At 41.7% G+C, this 8,401-nt stretch overlaps 1 long non-coding RNA gene across 1 annotated transcript; it reads right to left on the bottom strand.

Moving 5' to 3' along the window:
• Window positions 1-2,262: 2,262 nt before the first annotated feature.
• LOC116448866 lies at window positions 2,263-8,401 on the bottom strand. Its single transcript, XR_004242133.1, has 2 exons — window positions 4,897-8,401; window positions 2,263-2,486 (listed from the first exon to the last, which is right to left on the bottom strand). It is a non-coding gene; the product is annotated as an uncharacterized LOC116448866 (long non-coding RNA).

Genomic DNA, 8,401 nt, shown 5'->3' with positions numbered 1-8,401 from the left:
GAGCAGGTTCCACCCAGGAAATCAGAATTTACAGAGCATGCTCACACCTCTGTCTGCGCTGTAAAATGAGCTTTACACTTTAATTTGCTTCCTTTTGCTCTTTGTTTTGAGGCTTTGGACTGCGGATGCTGGAAAGGGCTGGGTTTAGGCTCAAGAAGCATTTGGACAGTGCTCTCAGGCACAGGATTCTCTGGGTTCTCAGGGGTTTTGAGGCTATCCTGTGCAGGCTCAGCACTCGATGATCCTTCTGGGTCCCTTCCAACTAGGACATTCCATAACTTTTGCAGAAAGAGAGCTTTCAGGTTTAGTTGTCTGTCTGTGGAGAATTTTTGTGTCAGAGCAGAATTTCAACCAGTCCTCCCTGTTCTTTTTATCATTCAAGATAAGAATAGACTTATTTAATTCAGGTCATGTTCCTTCCCTTTATTTCATTTTCTTTCCACAAAACAGAGTTTCAACTTCCATCTCAACACTCAAAATACACCATGAAAATATGCATCACTGATCTAAAGAAATGCAAATGCAAATTCCCCCTCTGTAATTGATTAAGCCCTCCTAAACATAATTTCCTTCCAGGAAACTCCAAGCACAGGTTTAACCCCTGCTTTAGGTGCTACCTGGACATCAACACAACATCAACCACTTCAACAGTGCACAGGGTGAGAGAGTAGAATTTAGATTTCTGCTCAAATATCACCTTTAATTTTATCAATTTGCTCAGACACCTCCCTACACTTCAGCTATCGTACCTGAATCTGAATATAAAACACTTACAAAAGCCTCACTCTGAAATCCCCAATTCTGTTATACACAGAAGCAGATGCTCAGTCACAGAGAAAGGAGAATTTGTGCACATGATCAGCTTAGACACAGAGAATTCAGTATTAGACACTGGCCACAAATCTCAGCTTTCGGAAGGCAAATGTCACACCCACCTCACACCTCCACAGGCCAAAACAGAACCCTGAAGAGTCATCCACAGACAGATGTGTTTGGCTATGAAAGAAATCCAAAAATTTACATATAAATAAAGAATATTTTTGGCCAGCAGGGCAACAGGTAAGTCAGAGGAGTTGTGTGCCCAAGCAGGAGCTGATAAAGCAGGATACCCAATGGAATAATAACCCATCCCACCTGTCTGTGGTATTTCAGCACCTCCTCCCATCCACTGCCCCTACAACAACCTCAGCCCAGCCCTGAGCAGGCAGAAGAGCTGAAGTGTTTGAAGGTGATGAAAAAGAGCCAGAGCAGAGCCTCCCCAGCATCCTGCTGGCCTTGGCACTCCAGGGCCTGGGACACTCACTGAACAAAGGGAAAAAATGTAAATACCTGAGCTGGAGATCAGAGGAGCAGGACCACATCACCGTCACCCACTCCCAAAGCCCCAAAAAGAAACTTGAACCAATAAAATCATTTTGTCTGGATTATTAAATCAAGAAAACACTGCTAATACCACTACCAGGAGCTAAGGACTGTTTCATTTTACTGTCTAGAAGAGCAGTCAGCCAGTCAGGTTACTTTACTTTTCATTTTGCATGCACTGGGACAAAACTTCACCTTCCCAGGACAATGGTAGCAAACACCACAGCACGAAAAGCAATTTTCTGAGCTCAGGATTCGTCCTACAGACAAACTCCTACCAAAAATCAGGATTCAGTAACTCCAAATGTCTGAATTAAGTACCCAGCTGTTGTGGTGGGCCCAGGACCCTGAGCCAGTCCAAGGGAATCATCCTCCACAGACAAATGAGTGCTCTCAAGATGAAAACAAAAAGCCACAAAATAAAATTGCTCACAGGTGGCCAGCAGCAAACTGGCTATAAATTGGATTATGGGCTTGTCAAATGTAATATCAACTGTTCTCTAGCAAATGGGCAAAGACGGTCCTCTCTGCTCCTCTGTGTGCTCAGGAAACTATAGAAATCACATCCCTGAAAAAAAAAATTTAAAAATTCTTTATAATTTATTGAATAGCTTTAGATTTGTACCATAATAGAGCACTCAAAAAGCAATGTAAGATAAAGCACTCTTTTAGCTTAGACAGAGTGTTTCCAGTTACTCAGCTACTCCTAAAAGAAATTATTTACTCTTACAGAAAGCCGAACACTGGATTGTGAGAAAGTTATTTAGCTTCCATTTACTAACTTAAAGTTCTGCCACATGCTGCACAAGACAATTCTGCAGCTAATTTTCTTAATTTTAGATAAATTTCAGCTTCAGTGCCTGTCTTAAAACCCCAGTATTTAAAACGCTTATCTGAATGTTCTGTACAAGCATTAAGCTTTATTGAAGGAATAAGAAACTGCACAGCAAATTTCCCCCCAAATTTACCAACTTCTGTTGAGGAGAGTTTCATTCTTAAACTGTGCCATTCTTGATGCTCTGCAGTCTCATTTTCCACATGCATCTTTGATCAAAAGCATCCAGATGTTTCCTTCTGGCTCTGCCAAGTACCAGATTTCACATCCATGTGAAGTCATAGAAGTTCTGAAACAAAGAAGGAATTTTATGAGCATTATACAGTCAGTCTTCAAGGAATCTCAGGAGTAATTTGCCTCATCCCATGGATTGGCTGCATTAAACCTCTCCTAAATTTAATTACATTACTAAACAATGGAGCTACCATAGCTTTTACAGCAAACACAGCTGGAGCCATAAAAAGGTGAATTAGTCACATCCTATTCTAAGGACCAAGGGTGATGTCCTGCCAGAAACTCTCTTTGAACAGCTTAGCAAAGTTTTAATGTGGGGTTTTAATTGCTGCCTCTCATTAGATACAATGACTGGAAAGAAAAGCACTGATGGGGAGAGAAGATCCTTTAAAACTAAAAATTCTCTTTAGAAATAAATACATTTCTGACAGCCAAATTAAAAGCAAAGTTAACCTGGAAGTAGAACAAAGTTTCCAACTTGACTCTTAGAGCAGCAAGGTTATGGAAGCACCTCCCAAACATGCTATAGATGGCAAAAAGAAATTCACCACCACCACCAAATCACATGCTGCCTGCAAAATAAGGCCTTTCACGGAGAATTTTCTTCCCAAACAGGCAGGGAATTTGAATTCTCCTTCCACCATTCCATCCCCAGTGAGCTGTGTGCTGCACAGTGTGGCCTAACTCTGCTCCAGAAGGAATTCCACGTGTGGCAGCTCGACTGCCACTCAGCCACATCTCCAAGGGAACACAGACAACGATCAGTTCCCAGCCAACAAATTCACAACTCAGCCATGACTTTGACTAAGGTTCCTTCCCACCCACAGCCATTCATTCATCAATATTCCATTTCCTCTGTCACACAAGAATTTCTGCAAGCTCCCACAACCAGTTTTAATTAGAATATTCTGAGTCATTTTGCATCAGCAACAAATTGGCACCTATTTACCTCCTTTTCCAGGCCACATTTGTTCAGTCCTTGGAATTGGCCTCCACATGAAAATCTATCCTTGAGTTCCTCTTCTTTGTCAGTAAGTTTTGAATGCCTAAAAAGCCTGATTTTTAATCCAATGCTTTTTCAACTTCCTAGAAAGCTTCTATATCATTTTTAAGAGGCTTTTTTGGAAAAATCTTTACATTATAAGTAAATTATGTCATCCATATACTTGTTAACTTCTCCTAAAATCTTCCAGGTACTGTTTATCTTCATAAAAGTAACACAGGTAACTCCCCAACATATGTTTGTCCATTCCTCTGAGCACGTTATTTTTTTTTATGCTGTACTAAGTCAGATTTGAATTCAGCTACACACCAAAACAAAGGCTGGTGTGAGAGTTCCTCCCTGCTGTTCCTTCTGCACCCAGGCAGATCTAAGTGGTGTCCCACAGCAGCAGGCTGGTAATTTCACATTTTAATTCCCTTGCAAGTATTGGGTGAAGACCATCTGGTCTTTGTGTAGTGTTCCTGCTCAATTTATTGATTTGTCTCAAAACTCAAGGATGCTGAAGAGAATAAAGCTGTTACAAAGGTCAACCCAGTCCAACAAGCCCTACAGAAAACACATTTTGCAAGATCATTTACCTAGAAAAACTCAGCTACAGATGTGGTGCCTGGTTTTGTGGGGTTTTGCCATCATTCTGGCTGGTTTATGTCAAGAAACAGAAGGGAATTTGACCAAAGTCATAATACTAAAGCTGCTCTCTAGCCCAAAATCATGCTACAAATCATTTACATTTATTAAGCCATTTACTTTTACACACACACCAGCTGAAAACACACAAACACAGGGTTAAGCATCTATAAATACATCCCTGCTCTTGCAATATGTAATCCTTTTATTTTAAATTTGATTCCCCTATAAAAAATACACAACAGTCCCTCAGTTTCACCCACACACTCTGCATCTTCACAAGTAAATTTACTCTGGTTTTCTCTCTATTTTTCCTTTCCCAGCTCCCCTCATCTTCTAAAACATATCCTGGAACTGAAATTACTTTTATTAGGGCTTTGTCTACCTGCTGCTGCATTTCTAAGAAGCTAAAATAAGTAAATCCCCCTCATTGGATGGAATGGACACACCTGAGGTTGGGATTGATACAGAGGAATCGTGGTGTGTGCATCCTGCAGGAGCTTTTAGTCCCTGGCTGCCACCCACACCAAAGAACAGCAATTGATTGTTTGGGTTTCCTGAGCTGAGACAGATCTCAAGTGTTAGGAAGGGACCAGCAGGCTCCCTGCTGAGGGCTGCCTGCCAAAGAGGGGTTCTGATGGACAAAACAAAGGCTGGAGCCAGGAGCCTGCTGAGGGACACGGGTCAAGGTGCTGCTGAACAGCAGGGAATCCAGACAAAATCAGCAGAACCTTCCCCTGGCTGCAGCAAGGGCTGGGGTGGAGGAAGAGGCCTGGATACCTCAGTCCTGGAGACCAGAAATTTCTGTAAAAAGTCCCAAATCCAGGAAATTCACCATTAAAGTCCAACTCTGCTGTGCAATCAGCCACGGGTTTCTGTTGTCTCCTCTCCTCTCCCTCCATCGTTCATTACCAGCTGCAACGGGAAGGACAAGAAGAGATGAAGGACAAGAAGCAGAGTTTGAGGAGCAAGGACTAAATGCTGTAACAGAGGATACAGGAAAAGGAGAAGGAGTTGCAAATACGTAATTGCTTTATCTTGCAATAGATTGCACCCTGATTAACACCACTGGAAGGAGAGGGAGCCAGGCTGGTTGGAGAATATGGAAAGAGAGCACAGGAGAACGTGGGAGGAAACTGGGCCAGGTCTCAGTGGTGTCCAACACCCACAACATTATTTTGCACAGGAGATTTTGGCAATGGGCAGTTTATTCAGAAACCAAGATAAAAGTTTGGCTGTTTACTGTCAAAGAGGATGCCTGAAAAAGCATTTCTAATCAAACCAACACCTTCACTAAGCAAAACAAAACCAGCTACAACACTCCTCAGTTATCTTTCATTTAATGCCAACCTCAGAATGGAGCAGCTGCCACATTCAGGTGACAATTTGGTTGACGTTTTGACACATCATTCACACTCAGAGCATTGTTCTTCTCTTGGAAGCAAACAGATTTTGCTTTAAATAGCCCACTTCATGCAGTGATACTTGCAGGCACAAAGCCTTGGGTGTCATTCATGAAAATAAACACTTAGCTGAGTTGTGAATTGTAAGACAACAGAATTTGAATCAAAACGAAGAGTCAAATATTGAGTGGATGTCACCAAAAGGAGACATTAAGTTTTTTTTGTTGTTTTTTTTTTTAATTAAGATGAAATAGCAATAGCACCAACCAGGATAATTAGAATTTCCAGCATGTTTTTCCTCAAGCACTTGTTGAGCCCCTGGAAACAGTCACTGGCATGAGTGAGATGGGCACCACTACCCAGCTCGTGCTCTGCATCCTGAGCTGCAGTGCTGCAGGGGCTGCAGAACACTTGGAAACAGGAAAACTTTGCCAGTGAAGGATTCACTCATGTCCAATTTAGCCTCATCAAAGGAAAACAAATACTGCCAGTAACAGGCATCCAGCTCCTTTATGCTATTTCTGTCAGGAAAAAAATTCTACGAGTGTTTCTTTGTTCATTTAAGTTTGTGCCTATATCCACATTTAATGTCTCGTTTTGACTCAAATCCTGCTGTCCAACACTGAAATCCTACTGTGCTTTTGAAAATCACTCTGAATTGACAAAGAGAACATTCTCACCTGAAACAAAGCTCATACCAAGCCTCACAAGGCTTAGTTCCCTTCCTTTGCTTATTTGCATTCACACAGAGACAATTTAGGAAATTAGAAGACATTTTTAAAGGTGTTTTAACCGAAGGCCTGTTACCCTTTGGGGAAATTGAGACTTTCAGGACAGGGTCACACAACAACAGCACAGGCAACAATGGTGGGAACAGAACTGGGGCTTCCAGGAGAAGAGCAACAAACCTGCTCATCCCTTGTAGCCTTTCCATAACCATTATCCACTGAATCATGGAATGGTTTGGGTTGTGCAAGGGACCTGAAGCTCATCCTGTCCCACCCCTGCCATGGCAGAGACGCCTGCCACAGACCAGGTTGCTCCAAGCCCCACCCAAGCTGGCCCTGCTGCCTGTTTTGGAGGAAGAACACAAAGGAGATGCCATTCAGGGTTCAGAGTTTTTCAGTGGAGCTCTTCCCCCTCCTTCCCAATAGATTTTACCTGGAAAGGACACCTGGCCCTAGACATCTTCCCTGGATGAACTGTTAACAAACATCACTGCCCTTACCGAGCCGATTTCTGCCTTTCCAGACTGCAGGAACAGAATCCCAGCAGGAGCAGGGATCGCTGCAGTGCTGTGACAGTGATGTCCCCGTGCCTTGGCAGACCATTTAACACCCTTAATACCTCGGAGTGGCCCACAACTTTTGCTCTGTGTTTAAATTGATCAGCTTCTGAGGCTGCTTCAGCTTCTGAGACCAGGATTTTTTGATGACATGCTGAGAGCACAGCTGTCTGGGCAAGTAATCTGCAACTAATAAAACTCTGCAGTTATTTCTTTTTCTGATATTTGACTAAATGGGGGGGGGGGGGGGAAAAGCTTTTGTTGAGCAGCAAGCATTCTATTTTGTTTAGAAAATTGTCAGGAAAGCAGCCTCATCATTCTTCAGCTGCCTTATTAAATGTAGATGCCATGCAAAGCAGTCCTGATAAAAACCCTGCAGCCAAATCAAAGTCCTGGAGTGAAGAATAACCCCCACTGTTGTAAATTGTCTGTCTGGTGTGATTTTCTAAGCACTCCCCCCATGCTGTGCCATGAGCCTGGTCCTAGTGCTGCCTCAGAGTTCTTATTTCTGCAGCTTTCTGTTGTAGGAACAATGCAAACACGAGAGCTGTTAATGCAGGGGTTGAACTTCCCAATTTTTACAGGTTCAGTAGAAAATGCTTGAGGGAAGAGGAAGGAAAATGGTTTACTTGGACATTATCGGTATATTCAAAGCATTGTGCACATCAGTTATATAAGCAAACTCATCAACTTTCACAGAACTACGCTGCCAAATAAATTCAGGTAGAAAGATTAACATGAAAAATATTCCCTAGGAAGCTATTTTGACTTTCCAAACAGGCATCATGCAGCATAAGAAATGTTATGTGGTGATGCTTATCCAAGAAAGTTAAGCAAGTTTTAATTTGTACTGCAGAAGGGAATTGCAGGTAACTATAAAACACTGTCTTTTGAAGTGCTGCACGTTATAAATGTCTGGTAAATTATGAAAAGATACTTCATGTCCCCAGTGCAATTCAGAAAAAATAAAGGGTAACCATCACATTCCTGTATTGGTTTTTGATGAAGTGAACAACATTTGAAACTCCTCAGAACATTAAATCTTTTTTCACGAAGTTTGTAAAACATCAGGATGATTTCCAGTACCCATTAAAATCCAAGTTATAGTCTAATTTCAAAGATTTTCCACGAAAATAGGTTCTTGCCAACCAGGCCTAAAAAGTTCTTAGTAAAATTAAAGCTGGCTCAGCAATAATAATATTCATAACTCTGAATGTTATTTATCATTATGGTTAGTTAATGTGTCTTAACTTTGGCCTGAGCAATGGTGTCATGGTTGAACCAGTCCGAAAACCTCCAGCCTATTCCCTGATCTAAGCAGTTCTTAATCAGACAGCAGAAAATAGCTGAAATTGCTTAAATCCCTCTGTTAAAAATGAAAACTAACAAAAACATTCCATACAAAGCAGGTTATGGGCTCTAGCCATCCTGCATTTCCTACAAACAGCACAAACTCTAATCCATTTGATTTAGCAATGATTTAGGATGGTTTTTTGATTTATGATGTCTTTCCATATTGGCTGTGAAGCTTTCCAGCTTGAAAGCTGAAAAATCTCATCATCTTGGTTAGTATCGACAGGGAAATGGAAGTTTGATGCTATACCCCAATCAAAATGGAAAATGTTGTGGGGTTTTTTTCCCATTCCCATCTC

Source organism: Corvus moneduloides, chromosome 10 (assembly GCF_009650955.1).
Source record: "Corvus moneduloides isolate bCorMon1 chromosome 10, bCorMon1.pri, whole genome shotgun sequence".
Classification (NCBI taxonomy): Eukaryota; Metazoa; Chordata; class Aves; order Passeriformes; family Corvidae; genus Corvus; species Corvus moneduloides.
The sequence above is the reverse complement of the archived record's forward strand: the minus strand, read 5'-3'. Positions and strand labels throughout refer to the sequence as shown.